The sequence below is a fragment of the Nannospalax galili genome, unplaced genomic scaffold (assembly GCF_000622305.1).
Source record: "Nannospalax galili isolate Female #2095 unplaced genomic scaffold, S.galili_v1.0 scaffold578, whole genome shotgun sequence".
Classification (NCBI taxonomy): domain Eukaryota; kingdom Metazoa; phylum Chordata; class Mammalia; order Rodentia; family Spalacidae; genus Nannospalax; species Nannospalax galili.
Genome location: NW_008342282.1, coordinates 1,374,914 through 1,389,793, shown reverse-complemented (window position 1 = coordinate 1,389,793; position 14,880 = coordinate 1,374,914).

Below are 14,880 nucleotides of genomic sequence, written 5' to 3'. Positions count from 1 at the left end.
GGAGCCCAAGGTAGGAACTCAGGGCAGGAACCTGGAGGCAGGAGCTGGAGCATAGGCCACAGAGGAACGGTGCTTACTGGCTTGCTCCCCTGGCCCCTGCTCAGCCTGCTTTTTTATATAACACAGGCCCACCTGCCCAGGGGTGGCACCACTCACAGTGGGCTGGGCCCTCCCACATCACACAACAATTAAGAAACTACCCCACAGACATGGCCACAGGCCAGTCCGATAGAGGTAATTCCCTAATTGAGGCTTCCTCAACCCAGGTGTGTCAAGTTGACACCAAAGCTATCCAACACAGTGACTGAAGAGCATATGAGATCTCACGTTGTGACTCAAAATGAATTTACTAATAAATCAGCCTGCCTTGCTTTGCAAGGTTAGCTAAATTTTTAATATAATATTAATGGGAGAAAACCCTATGGTTTTTTCCTGTTGTTGTTGTTGTTTGGAATTAACTGCAAAGGTGATTTTTTTCCCCCTCAACTCAGTCCTAGAGCATCTTTCAATTGTCTCCATACTTCTATGGGTTGTTCACCCATGACCCTTCAGAACAGTTTGATCTGGCCTTGTGAGTTTAATTAAAGGAGAAATTTCACAAGTATTCTTTAAAAAAAATAATACATACACCTAAATTCACATTATCTTTGTTCTTTGTACACAGTATGTTTTAGTTGCATTTTGAGAGTCTATGTATGGAGACCAAGAAAAACTAAAACAAAGAAATCTTCAAGAGAAAGTTTTACATACTGCAAAGTTGATGTCAGAAACCATATATGATTATTCAAATATATGTATTTTTCAGACTTCTCCTGAAAAAGTTATGTGTAAGATACACATATAAAACAATTAGTCTGTATACCAAGCCATATATATATATATATTACTTTATCCACTTTTTTCCACTTATAGCTTGAAATATATTAATTATTTTTAATTTGTCATTTATTTTGTCAGTTAATGTGCCAGATACCTTTAAATAAAATGGAATGTATAGGATTTAAAGCTATTTATGCCTTTAAATGTGCCAGATGCCTTTATATAAAACAGAATGTATAGAATTTAAAGCTACAGCAAATAATTGCACAGATTCTTGTAAAATGCACAATCTCTCCACAAGAAACAGTTGTCTAATCAATAAATCTTCTAGACAGTTCTATGAATGAAGCAGTTTGGTCAATGGTACTAATCTCAGCATAGAGATGGTAAGATTGAAGGACAGACTGATTATTTAGAAAATCAAAATGTACATTTGAAGTACTTATCTAAGAGTTCAGATAAAATAAAAACAGAAAATAAAAATAAAAATAAAAACAGAAAAACTGCGGTCACTTAGAAAAAGATAGAAGTGGGTGGGAATGGGATTTTTGCCTGATTATTGTGATCAATTGTTCACATCGATCAAGTTCATTGGATAAGTGTTGACATCACTTGTCAGGAACAGATAGAATCACATCTTCTCAATGAAATGTAAAAAGATTTAAATGTACCTTGAGCCAGTATTGACTTGGCTGCCACTGCTAATTTCTGTAATCCTGTTCATTACAGTTATTACAGGATTACCATTTGGAGTTAAATTAATCCAGATTATATTCCACAAGGCCTATATTTGATTTTATGTACTCTTGTGCTAAAGAGAAACCCAGGAAACATATTTTTCATTAGGAAAAACTGTATTTCCACCAGGCCAGGAACATCAAAGGACTATGAATTCATGCGGTGGCCTTGTGCAACCTGGGAAAAGCGTTATACTTTTGGAATCATGAAACTCCAGCCTCGTGTCTACTATGTCACTTTGTCTCTTCCTTAGCTAGTATCCTACATGTATGAAACAGTCTGGAGGAGACTCAAGGACTTCAGAACTGCCTCCAAAAATGGATCTGTTTGTGCTTTCTAATGTTCAATGAACAAAATTGCCAGGAGTCTTTTTAATAGTTAACTAACTGCTTTGACAAACTAGGTCATTTATGTTTGTGTACTAATAACCTTTTTTTTTTTTTCAAAATAACCACTTACTTCTGGTTTCCATTGTGGAAAAGAGATGAACTGTTTTAACTATAATTATTGCAATTTTCCTCAAGGAAAGCATTGTGTGAAGTTCAAGATTTGCAATGATTTCATCATTGACTCTGTGGCCCTGGGAGCATAAACCCTCCGTTAAAAGCAGAGCTTATATAACAATTTAGTTTTCACCAGGTGGAATTATCCTATAAATTCAAAAGATTATAATGGCTATATCTACTGAATTAACACTTGTGATAAATAAAACCCCTTTTAATGCAGTTTTCTCTGCTAGCAAAGGATTCAAGTATGATTGATTTAAAAATTGAGAGATGATTTAAAGGTGTTTTTAGGATTAAGTTCTAGAGTTGCCTGAAAAGAGAAATCTGAGAAAATACATATAAAATACTTTCACTGTCTCAGATACCCTCAAGAGTACAATGGGCATGTTTCTCTTTGCTCCAGACTATCAGACATCTCAAAAACTTTTCGCATCTAAGCAAGGGGCAAAATCAGAATCAGTAAAGGAAGTGACTGAACTTTCACTTAAGAAGACTAGAATCACCATATCATGTGGTATATTAAATTTGCAAAATGCAATGACCTTATCTGACTTCCTTTGATGAACCTTAGTCATCTATAAATTTGACATTATTTGTGTAAAATATATTAAGACAAAAATGTAAGCTGAACTGTTATTAAATTTCTATGAAAGCACTCACTAAATTATAATAGAAAAGCATTACTATGCAAATTGGAGCTAATTTTACAATATCCCTATCTAATTGTTTACAGTGCGGTGGAATTATGGCGCTGTAAGCAGGACAGGATGTCATGTGAAACTGTGTTTTTAATTTGAGCCATTTTTACTTCCTGTGATTTTTTTTTTGTTCTTTTTTTTTTTAGTTATAGTAAGCATGGAAAGGGATTTAGCACGGAAAAAACAAGGGCAGATGTCTCCTTCATTGTATACTCAAGGACTTAGCTAATTAATATTTTCCATGTGCTCCAAGCACAGACATGGAGATGTGCTCTCTTCGGAGATGCACAAAACTTCCTTTTTCTCTTCACTCTTTATGAGATGTCAGGCAGGACAATCTACAAAGATTTGCTCCAAGGAATATTTTAAGAGATTTGTTTTGAGATGAAGGGCTCCTTGAGTGTGAGGCATCCTAAGTGGTCCTAAGCCTCCAGCTGTGTTTCTCTACAGAAGGGGTTAGAGAAGGCCTTATACAATACGGTGGCACAGAATTACTTTTGAAACGGCACTTAAGGAAAGGTTTGGAGAAGACAAGACTACTTCCATCCAGTAGAAAAATCACGTTAAATAAACAGTTTTAGCAAGAGGTCACTGAATGCTGCTTCAAAGAAGAGACCTTCATCTTCCTAGATAAGCAAAGCTCAGTGCCTGGGATTCATTTATTAAGGAAAGTCTGCTTCCTGTTGCACCCCCAATCCTTGTTTTATCCTTCCTATTACTCAGCGGTTTCGTATAAGCCAAACTGTCAGTGTATGAGAAACCTCTCTACCCAACGAGATGATTTTTTTTTCCACAGAAAGCCTTGCCAAGTTTATGAGCCAAGAAATAGCTGAATTATAATACCTGGAACTTCAAAGAGAAAGAAGAGTGAAAAGTATTAAAATACTTTTGTAAAACATCTCCAACTTAAAATCAGAGAGGGCTGATCCATTTGAGAAAAACCAGTAAATATTTAGGTGCAACAAGGAGGGCCTGAATATCTGGGGTAAGCAGATGCCCATAGGTGGGGCCTTCTGCCTGGTTACTCTCCATTCCTAGGTAGGAAACAGTGAGTATGAAATTCAAGGGAGAAACCCATCAGGTGAGCAAAACCTCATTATTTTTCTCTTGATTTAACACAGGCTACTGCTATGAGCCACACTTTGAAGGGGAGGGATCTCTTCTGAAAAATCTCAGTCGAAAGTCTCATGATAGCCAATTATATAAAAATGCAACCAAAATTTAATTCTTTTTAATCGTTTATCGGGTATGCCTCCACGATGAACACCTTCACTTTCACTCGGAAGCTATTTCACTTTTGTGCTTTTGCAAAACTTGCACAGAAATGACCTTAAACTCAGTAATACGTTATCATTCCCAGAGGATTTTGCATTGCAGCCGAAATTAAAGTAAAAGACTAACAAGACACATTGCTTTCTGAATTTAGACAATAGTATTGTATTCCAAATGTCATTAGAAGTTGCATTTACTAGCAACAGAGACAAGAAGTAGCAACGGATGGAAGCAGTGGATTTCTCTCACATGAAAGAAGTCTGGGGACAGGTAGCCTGTGGCTCCTTCACCATGCATAGATCTCATCCTCTACTCTGAGGCTGCAACCTGGTCAAAGATGGCTGTTGCTATCCTGGCCACATCCAGGCATGGAAGATTAACAGAAAGGGATACACTTTGACTTTCTCCCCTATTATAAAATTCTTTCCAAAGTTCTTCAGACAACTTTTGCTTACACTGTATTCATCATAAGTTTGTATTTGGGAATATCTCTGTCTTAAGTAAATTTAGAATATTTGACATTAAGAAGAAAAAAATAGAGGACTAGGGATGTAACCATGTGGTGAAAGCTTTATCTAATATGTTTGAGGGCCTGGATTCAATCTCCAACACCACAAATATGCGTGTGTGTGTTGGGGGTATTAATTACAATATAAATGACAAATTTCTGCTGCACATTTTAAAATTCTTACAGTTGTCTATATACTCACTTATGCATAAGCACAGTAATTTTTGTTAGCCCATTCTCATTTCAAAAACAAAATATACTGTCATTTCAAGGGCCTCAATTATAAATTTATATATATATATATAATATCCAGTCCTGTAAGGAAGATTGCTATTCACTATTTTCAGTTATATTGAGAACATGATCCTGTGTGTCTTTGCTCATTAGTCATTTATGACTAAGAAACTCTTAATTTCTATGGCAATGGGGTTCTAGATTGTCACAGATAATATCATACAGATAAAGCTGGTAAGATGCTCAAATCAAATACCAGTGTTCTGAGACTTTTTAAATCCCGGCTTAAATTATCAGTTGAATTTCACACATGTGAAACTAAATGAAGAAACCAGGTACTTTTGTAAATGATCTAAAATCCTGTACTTGTAGACAAACCCACACACAAAAGAAAATTATAGTTCATATACATGAAAAAGACAGAATTCTTTTGTTGTCTAAAAGAAGTTGTCAAGAAAAGTGTCTTAATATTTTAGTGTGTTGGCATGAATTATATAGCATCCAGAGATAAACAACCACCATAATATCTTTTTCGTTTCTCTCTCTTACCTTCCTCTGCATACCCTAATAAAGTGAAACTAATAAAGAGCCAAATCCCAAACCCTAAGTAAAGTCAAAATTAAGGTCATCAGAAAGCATATGGATTACACCACCAGAAGGAGCAAGGAAGCAAATATCTGACTTTGCAAAACATATTGCCAATAACCAGGGCTGGGGCTGTAACTTAGTGGTAGAATAACTGGCTACCACTTCATGGGATTCTGGGTTTGACCTCCAGGACTGAAAAAAAAAAAAAAAAACAACAAAACCAAACAATTATGAAACTCATGAGTTGGTAATAGAACACCATGACCTCTTCTTATCATTCAATAAGACTTCTTAAGAGTTCATGGCTTTTGTTCAGCCCAGTTTAAGTTACCAGGGCCTCTTTAGTAGTGAACTTTATTCTACTCATCATTGTCCTACTTCCTAAGGGGTAAGAGGCTTTGGGGAAAAAAAACCTAAACTTTCTAAGTGCCATTTCTTCATCCCTAAAATGTTGTTACAGAGAAGCAGGAAATGACATGAAGGACAGACCTGACACATGGAGGTGGCTTGAAAATAGATTAGGTATTAGGAAAAGAGGCAGAGGGACCATTAGACAATGTTCTTGCTCCCTTATGGTTGCTTAGGAGAGGAGCAGGATAGTCAATCATACATGTGCAATGATAGAAATTTGCTTATATACTGTACATGAATCATCAACTTGAGGTAAAACTTTTGAAAGAAAACACTTAAAATATATTTAAAACTATGTCTGTAAAGAATATTTCATTTATTTCTTTTGATAGTTTATAAACCACTTCACTGTCTTACACAACCTTGGGGTCATCAAGATTATGGGAGATTTTAATTGTACTGCCAAAAAATACTAGTTGACAAGGTGTTTTGATTAATAAGATACCCAGGAAGAGAAGTTGTCTGTATTCAATCTACATATGGCTTACAAGTGTTATCAACTAGTTTTTAGCTCAAAAAGGTTTCATTAAGCCATAAGTACTTTCACACAACATGTAAAATGCACATCTCAAACTGATGAAATTAAGAGTTCTGATCCACTCCAAAGTAAACATATCTAATTGCTGGATTTTTCACATATTTATTATGGATGTGAGACATGTCCTCATTTCTGGATTTGTCAGAAGCAGCAAAACTGATGACTGATGATTCCTGTGCCCACGTATGCAAGCACGTGCGCCATGTGTGTTTGTTTACTCTATTTACTTTAAAAATATTTTACTTACTATTTTTATTCTCTGTGTGAGTGTATTGTCTGTATGTGTGCTAGTGAACCCCTGTCATGCAATGCCCGCTGAAGTAAGAAAGGGTGTCAGATTCCCCTGGAGCTGGAGCTATGAATGGTTGTTTACCCACCATGTAGGTGCTAGGAATCCAACCCCAGTCTTCTGCAAGAGCAGGCAGTGCTCTCGATTCCTGAGACATCTATCTAGCCCCCGTGTGCATTTACTTTAGTCAAACACTGTGATGGCTAATCCTGGGTGTCAACTTGACTGGATCTGGGATTAACTGAAATGAGAGAGATCTTCTTGATTGGATCATCTGAAGCTGGCAGATACACCCTAAATGTGGGTGTTACCTTCTGATGGCAGCCTGTATTAAAGGCCATGGCAGAGGAGAACACCTGGCTTCTTGCTGCTTGCCTTCTCTCTCACTGGTGAGTTCATCTTGCTGCTGTAGACCAAAGACTACCTGATCTTTTGGAATTCATCAGACCTCAGCACCAGATTGGGACTACTGAGACATCCATCCTCATGGACTGAGCGACTACAGATTCTCAGCCTCTCCAGTGTGGTGCAGCCATTGTTGGACTACTCAGACTCTATCCTTGAGCTAAGCTGATAAATCTCTATACATATATGTTCATTCTACCAAGAACCCTGACTAATACAAACACAAAAGGACTTAAACATGCAAAATAAATACCCTGTGAATACGTAACTTTAGAACTCTAATTGATTCCAGAATACTGAATTTATATCATTGGATTTCCCCCTTAAAATGTTCAAAATCTGTGAAAGAAAACCATCTTGATGTGTTAAACTGTGCCGCCCAGGTAACTCAGTCACTATGCTGATCAGTTTCGGCTTGAAGGAATTTTGTTCCCTCTCATTAAGTTCACTTTCAAGACAAGAAAATGTGTCCTCACTGAGGATGTTGAAAGGGTTATGAAAACAATTACAAAATGAGAGCATTTTTAAAAGATTTTTTAATGACTGCAATGTTGCAGTATAACTATGTTTTCCCAGAAGACTGTTGTGAAGTGAGAGACTCACTTGGAGGGTAAATCCTGATGGGTTTCTTTTTATAAAGCAGTAGTTTCAGGTATGCCATCTGTTGAGCCTTCCTGATCCTGTCAGACAGGAATATTTTTATCATTCTTCCTTAGGGAGTATACAAGCCATGCAGACCAGGGTAGAAATTTGGAGAGTACAGGAAAGCTCCTAATGTATATCTCAGGTTAAGGAAAACAGAAAATCTGAAGCAAGAAAACAATATAAGAACCAAAAGACAAAAATAGGATGAAGCAGTCACTATATTCTAATATTTCTTAGGTATCATTTCAAATGGCCTTGGTGATAATTACTGAGCATTTTCTATGAGCCAAGCACCATGCTTGTTACTTGACATCTAGTAGCTCATAGAACCTTTTCTAATAAGTGCATCTACTCTAGATGTCTTTACCAATTCTTTACAGAAGAATAGGAGGAGAAGCTTTTCCTGCAGGTAAGTGGCCTACACAGGGTTCAAATTCATGTCTCTATAGCTCCCAAACCAGTGATCACTCTGTTCAAACCATGAAGTGAGCAGAAACAAGCACCTCACTTGAGGTTTTCAGGAAGTCAGCAAGTTCAAATACAATTAAGATACTTTCTCAGAGGAGTTGGATAATCTGTTAGCCTGAGCCTGTGTCATATGATTTCTGTTGATTCCGTCTAGTGTTTTTTATGGCCTTAGACTAGCTCTTGAGATCTCAAAGTACACACCTGGGATCAAGGGAGGATGACACTTGATAGCCACTATGGTGCTAGAATGCTGTTTTATTTGATTAACTTCTCTTTTAATAGCACTTAAACTTTTCCACTTAAGTTTCCAGGTCATAAGCATTTTCCCCAAGATGTTAATAATATCATGATAGGTCACCAGTGGGAATTAACTGCAAACTTGGTGAATGGGAAGAGATGACATAGACCAGTATAGACATTTTTCTACAGATCATGATTTTTTAAATTAATTTTTCAGCTAGCATACAGAAATGGGCTTACTTATGCTACTTTCATGTATACCACATATCGTGGTTGCCTTGGGTTTTCCATTCCTTTTTTCCCTCCTTCATTGCACACATCCCTTTTCATTCTCTCTTTGCAAATTGTAACAACAAGAAAAAAAGAAAACTGCCATCTTCCTGCCACCTGATTTCTGATCTCACATAACTACATGACCATTTATTTGGATTATCTTCCCCCAACAACTGTCATAGAGATCTTGGGTTTAGATGCCAAGTCCCCAGTAAACACAATTTCTATCTAGGTAACACATGTCTTGACACAATAAAAAGAATCAACTGACTGTGTAACTGTGAGCTACTGCACAGAAGCAAAACAGGCTCCAGTTCTATTCTTTATCAAAACATTGCTGGTTTTTGTTTCATTCTGTCAACTAATGGATACATTACTGGGGTTCCTCCCAAAAGTACGGCTAGAGTGTGCCTATGTGGATCTCAGTTTTATACGGCAAACAACAGAACATTTCTTCTAAGTGGAATTTTTATTTATTTATATCTTTATTGAATTTTTATATGCTTCATACAAAACATCTTAATCCTCTTTATATCCCCTCCCCCATCTGAACCCTCCAATAGCCCTCCCCCACCAGATTTCATGCATTTTGCCATTTATATTAAAGCCTATCCAATCAAGTTAGTGTACCCTGATGTCCCATCCACTGGTGTCTAATGAACCTCTCTAGAATCACTTCCTTAAAGAAGATAAGCTTTCCTCACCCAGCAGTAAGAGGAATTTTTGTTTGTTTCTCTTCTAGGTGTGTCATATGAGAAAGGTCCTTCCAAAGCCTTTTTGTAGTCTGCCTCATTTTCACTAGATGTTCCTTCCTCTTCCTCCTTCTCTTCTGCCACCATCCTTTCTAGGTCTCCATCCTTCGGCTCTGTTTCCACTTCCTCAAGGAAGGAATCCAGGGTCTGTCTCATGAGAATACATTCTCCAATTAGTCTTTTTGCTCCATGAAAAGCCTATCACTGGTTCCTCAGTTTTTAGTACCTAGACAGATGTATGTGCGCTATTAAGGGAGAAGTGCTGTGGAATGTGGTGTGCTGTGCTCCAAGACTAATCTTCTATTCCATAGATGCCGGTACTCAGTTAGTCTTGGTTGACTGGGCAATTCCCATGTAGCTCTTGCTTAATGTCCGAGTAATTGAGGGAGAAGGACTTTGGTCTGTCTTTCTCCTTTTGTGACTTCCTCTTTTTGCACTTTATTCGAGATTACGAGTGAGTGTGATTTCAGATGAGAAACATTTAACAGTGAGTCTGGGAGATGAAATTTCACTGAGATGCAGAACACAGGAAGAGAGAATGTGTGAAAAATCACATTGACGGGGTTGTCTTGGTAGCTAGTAAAGTGGAGAAAGGAAATTCCCGCACAGCAGGCTTTAATAAAATTGGCAAGCGGGGATGTGTGGCTGTGTGAGAACACTGGTGAGGAATATAGAGATGGAGGGTGAGAAGAAGAATCATAAGGCCTTTCTTATTTTGGACATTCTTTCCCTGCACCTAATTTATCTCCAAATGAGTTCCCAGGTGAGAATTGTTTTCCTTTGAATCTGTAACAAGCAGTTTAAGATCATAGTGGTACATTTCCAACACAAGTAGTAACCCAAATATTAGGCAATATTATGGCTTGGTATTAAAGGTTTATATAAAGAGCAGGCAATCACATGTGTGTGTTGCATGTACTAAACAGTATGCAGATTCCCAAAGGAAACAAAGGGAAGCAAGTCATTACTTAATGAAGGGATTCATCATGCAGTTCTACAAAAGACATGCTTTAAGCGTTTTACAAATATTATTGGGTTTTCAGAGTTTTTCTTCTCCAGAGCTTTTCTTAAATTTTCCATCTAACGCAATACCATCACCACAGTGGACATGGAATTCCTATTTCCTTATTGCCTCCTTTACCAATGGTCTACCATTTTCCTATTTTGTTATTTATGTTCTGTCTCTACCTACCAGTTTGTAAGATTGTTGGTGCTGAAAGTGTAGAGTGGTAGAGTCCCAATGTCCTGAGTTTGACCCTTAGCACCCCACATATATGCACGTGAGCATCACCCCTGCCTCCCGCACCCCCTCTTCCCCCGAGCACACCAACTGGAGAGAGTTTGCTTCACCCGAGGAAATCACCTAAGTCACAGGTGATTTCATTGTGAGTCACTGATCACCTTTATGGTCGCTCTTACTTGAGAAGTTATCTAGGTTTGTGTGCAAGAAAGTGACATGCTCCCAGGGTAGGCTCCTGAAGACCAGGAACCAGATCATAGAACATCCCCAAGTGCCAGCAAGTGATAAGATTCACATTGGGAATTAATGAAATACTAGTGGCTATAGTAGCTGTAACCATAACCTTTTAGAAACATGTAAGTCCCTCCCCAAATTGAGGTCATTGGCCCGTGAGAGAGATAGCAGATTCCAAAGAGGGGGCCCAGCAACTTCATCTTCTATGGAGTACTTTCTGTTTAGTAGATGACCCAAAAAAGGCACAGCAGCAAATGTGGTTAGAGACCCAAGTCCGAAGCATACGCTGGCGGCTGCTAGGAGTAGAAGGTCGCTTTACAACAGTGTTTTCTCTCACTTGCTTTCTTCACCTTCAGGGGAGACCATGAGCTTGGGCACCAAGTGTGGATAAAATGTCTATTTGAGCTCAAGACATCCATTAAAAGCGGGGAGAAAATAGCCAAACCCTGTGCCCTGAGGAGCGCTTGGTTGTGGTGGAGAGGGAGGGGAGGCAGTCAGCTCCCGCTGTTCTCAGTAGGGTCCCTGCTAGAGCGGCCCTTGTATTAACCACTTCACTGTTTTGTCCCCATCTCGTTATCTGTTCTTGTTAAAATCTTTATTATTCATGGATGCAAAAAAAAATCCCATCATTAACCCATCATAAATATTCATAACACTTTGCAATTGTGTGCATTTCATTTAGCCACTTGGCAAAACTTCTCTGAAGTACCCCAGTTTTAAGGAAATCTGGCTAATGAGACCAGAGCTCAGGAAATGCAAGATGACTTTTCTACTTTATGTTATTTTACTTTAACCTGAAAACAAATGCAAAATATAAATAATAATTAAAACAGATAAGCAGAGGGGGTGTTGACTGTCAATGAAATGTCACACATCACCCCTTGGCTTTGGTCTGATTGTGCTTTTGTGTCTAGCAGATGATACGAGTAAACTCAGTATGCAGCAAGAGAGGAAATTGTGAGGCTGTGCTACTAATGGATTTGTCCAGGAGCCTACAAAGGCCAGATAAACCCCTTGCTTTGGTTAACAGGGACCTCTCTTCTCATGTTCTATACAATTACTGACGTCAGTTGAAGTTGAGATAAGAGAGGCCCTTTTCTTGGACTTATTATACCAGCCATCCATCCCATTTTTAGTGTTTGAGAAAGTATTATATCCATCTCTCTCTCTCTTCTTCTAATCCAGTTTATCTGAACCGTGTGTTCTCCCATCTGTACAGAGAGCTTTTCACAAAAGTAAAAGAAAACTCAGCAAACTTCCACTGCAGCCAAGGAGAATTGGAATAACGTACTTCCCACTGCCATCCCCTCCCAGTGGGGGGGCTCTTTTGTCCCACAAATTCTTGCCTTGAAACATTTCTTTCCAGTCTTTCAGCCTAAGGATTCTCACCACTGAAAAGGAATGTTTAAATGGTATGAGCTTGTAGAAGAAAATAAGTATACCAAGAGAAGTTGTTGCCTTTTGCCTGCGCTTCTTTAGGATTCTTCCATGCCACTACAGCGTTTATGCTTGATAATGAGTTGCTTTTCCAGCATAACGGCTGGCAGGTGCTGGGAAATATTGAGAACATTCGAAACTGCTCAGCAAGTTCTGCTCTCCCTGAGGGTTTCTGCCAAGCAGAAACAAGTTACCACCAATCCACGTATCAGACTGGCTGGTAGTGTGCATCACTTTGTTGGGAAATGTCACATGTTAATAGGGAGCACACTGGGTTCCCAGGCAGAGGACCAATTAAGGAAAGTTTTCTGTGGTCCTGTCCTGTAGAATTAGAGTGAATTCTTTTTCCCACTATTGATCCTTGAGCTCATTTGTGGTAGTGTTTGGCATTTGTTTCATTGTTTGTTGGGCTATCTCAAAGACTAATTAGAGTCTTTTTTTCTTAAGTTGTCCCTCTGCCAACCCATACAGGTTATCAGTGGGGTGAAGGGGCCCTTTCCACTATTTATTTTATATTCAAGCCCATAAAAAGATATGTATCTTCAAAAAAATTAAGTGTGTCATTTTATATAATTCATTGTGTCAATTTAGATGTGACCTTTGAAATATGGCAAATTTCTTCAGTGTGTAATATATTAAAATTCAAAACCAGGTTCTTAAATTCTAGTAGTACTAATTACTCCCACTGTGCCCCCATTGTTCTTTCTTCCCAACCTTCTTATCCTATCATATTTGTTTAATAGACTATTTTGCTTGCAAGGAGCTATGATTCACTCAGTTTCACTTGGATAATGAGGTCTTGTTTTAAGGATGCCTATGCTACTAAGAGTCAGAATCTCATGAAATCCTCAGAGCAGTAGCCTGGCAGTAGGTGCAGTGACTAGAACTAGATTTTGAGTTTAGGTAAGTTAAGTGGGGATATGGTTCTATGAACCTGAGCAACTGAAGTGAGGCTTTCTTTGCAGAAGAGGTACGCCTGAGATCACACTGCAGATATCCAACTTTCATGTATCCCTCTTTCTTCATTCTGTCCACCCTTCTCTCAAGAGGGACATACCAACTGTCCTAGACAGTTATTACTAATAAGAAGAATGATATTTCTCTCCTTGCCAGAACACAGTGCAGGTTATTGACCAGCCTGTTGATTGGTTGCCTTTAGATTGGGTGTCCAGTCCATTCCCTGCTTGGTCAGCTATGCCCCTGGGTGAGATGGCTGGCATATTGCATTCATATTGCTGCTTCCTTCTTTACATTTTTCTCAGAATGGAGTGTAGATGACAAAGTCCCTAACTCACATGAACCAAGAATTTACCTAGGCAGAGCCAGCCTCTTATTAAAAATATTCATAGTGCATAGCATCTGTGCTGGTTTTCTGTAGGTACTCCTACAGAGTAGGAGTGTTCCTTCCCCCACCCCCCATGGCTAGTTTTGGTTGAAATGAAGTTAAATGAAGTTTACATGTGGTTTGATACAATTTACTTGTTAGCAGTGAGAAATTACTCAGGATTCTAGGATCTAAGACATACATGGTAGCTATCACTTTACCTCTGCCCTTTCCAGATTTTCTTTTCATTTAAAAGACAAACAAGCAAGGGCTGAAGAGATGGCTCAGCCATTAAGAGTACTGACTGCTCTTGTAGAGGACCCGGGTTCGATTCCCAGTATACACATGGTGGCTACAAACCATCCTTAACTCCATTTCCAGGGGAATCTGAAGCCCTCTTCTGACCTCCATGGTATTGCACGACATGGGTGCATTCACATACATGCAGGCAATACACTCATACACTTAAAATAAAAATAATAATAAAAATATTTTTTAAAAAACAAGCAAATAACCAAATAAACAAAAGAAACACAATGTCATGGTAAGCCTGCAATCCAATGTGATATGAAAGATAAAACTTACTTTAAGATGAAAACCTTGCTGGGACCCCACCCATTCTCTCTAACATTCTAGAGTTGTTCCCTGGAGACGTTTCCACCAACTTCCACAAGAATTCTGGCTTTAAGAGGAGTTCATGCTTTTTTTTTACAAGGAAAGCTGGAGATCCTCCCTCAAATTCTTTCACTCTAAACTATGTGTGTCTGAAGACTTTGAACAGACATTATATATGCTAAGTATGGGGGACAGGGTGGTGCCAGTGGATCAGCATCTCCTGCTGCCCCCTCAGGAATCAATGGCATACACTGCATGACTATGCTTCAGTCACTTGGGTGGATTTTTCCAATGGGATTATCTCCAAATAACAATTGCACCAAGATTCTGGAACCATGAACATGATTCTGGGAACACAGACATGTAGCACCAAGTACAAGTTCATGCTGGACGAAGGCCTGTCTCTGCCTGAGTTGTCTCCCATCATATAAGCCTCACTTTCATCTGTTCCTGCCTGTCTGTTCATGTATCTGATCAGAAGAAAAAGCATGTTAGATAGAAGCCAAGGAAATATATAGTGATTGAAAACCCAACCTTTGTTTTTGTACATTTCCCATTTAAAAAATGCACATCAGTTCCATTGCAGTGAGTCTTTTCCTTAATTTTTGTGTTTGGGATGTTGCTTCTGGAAGGTTCTATTCACCTG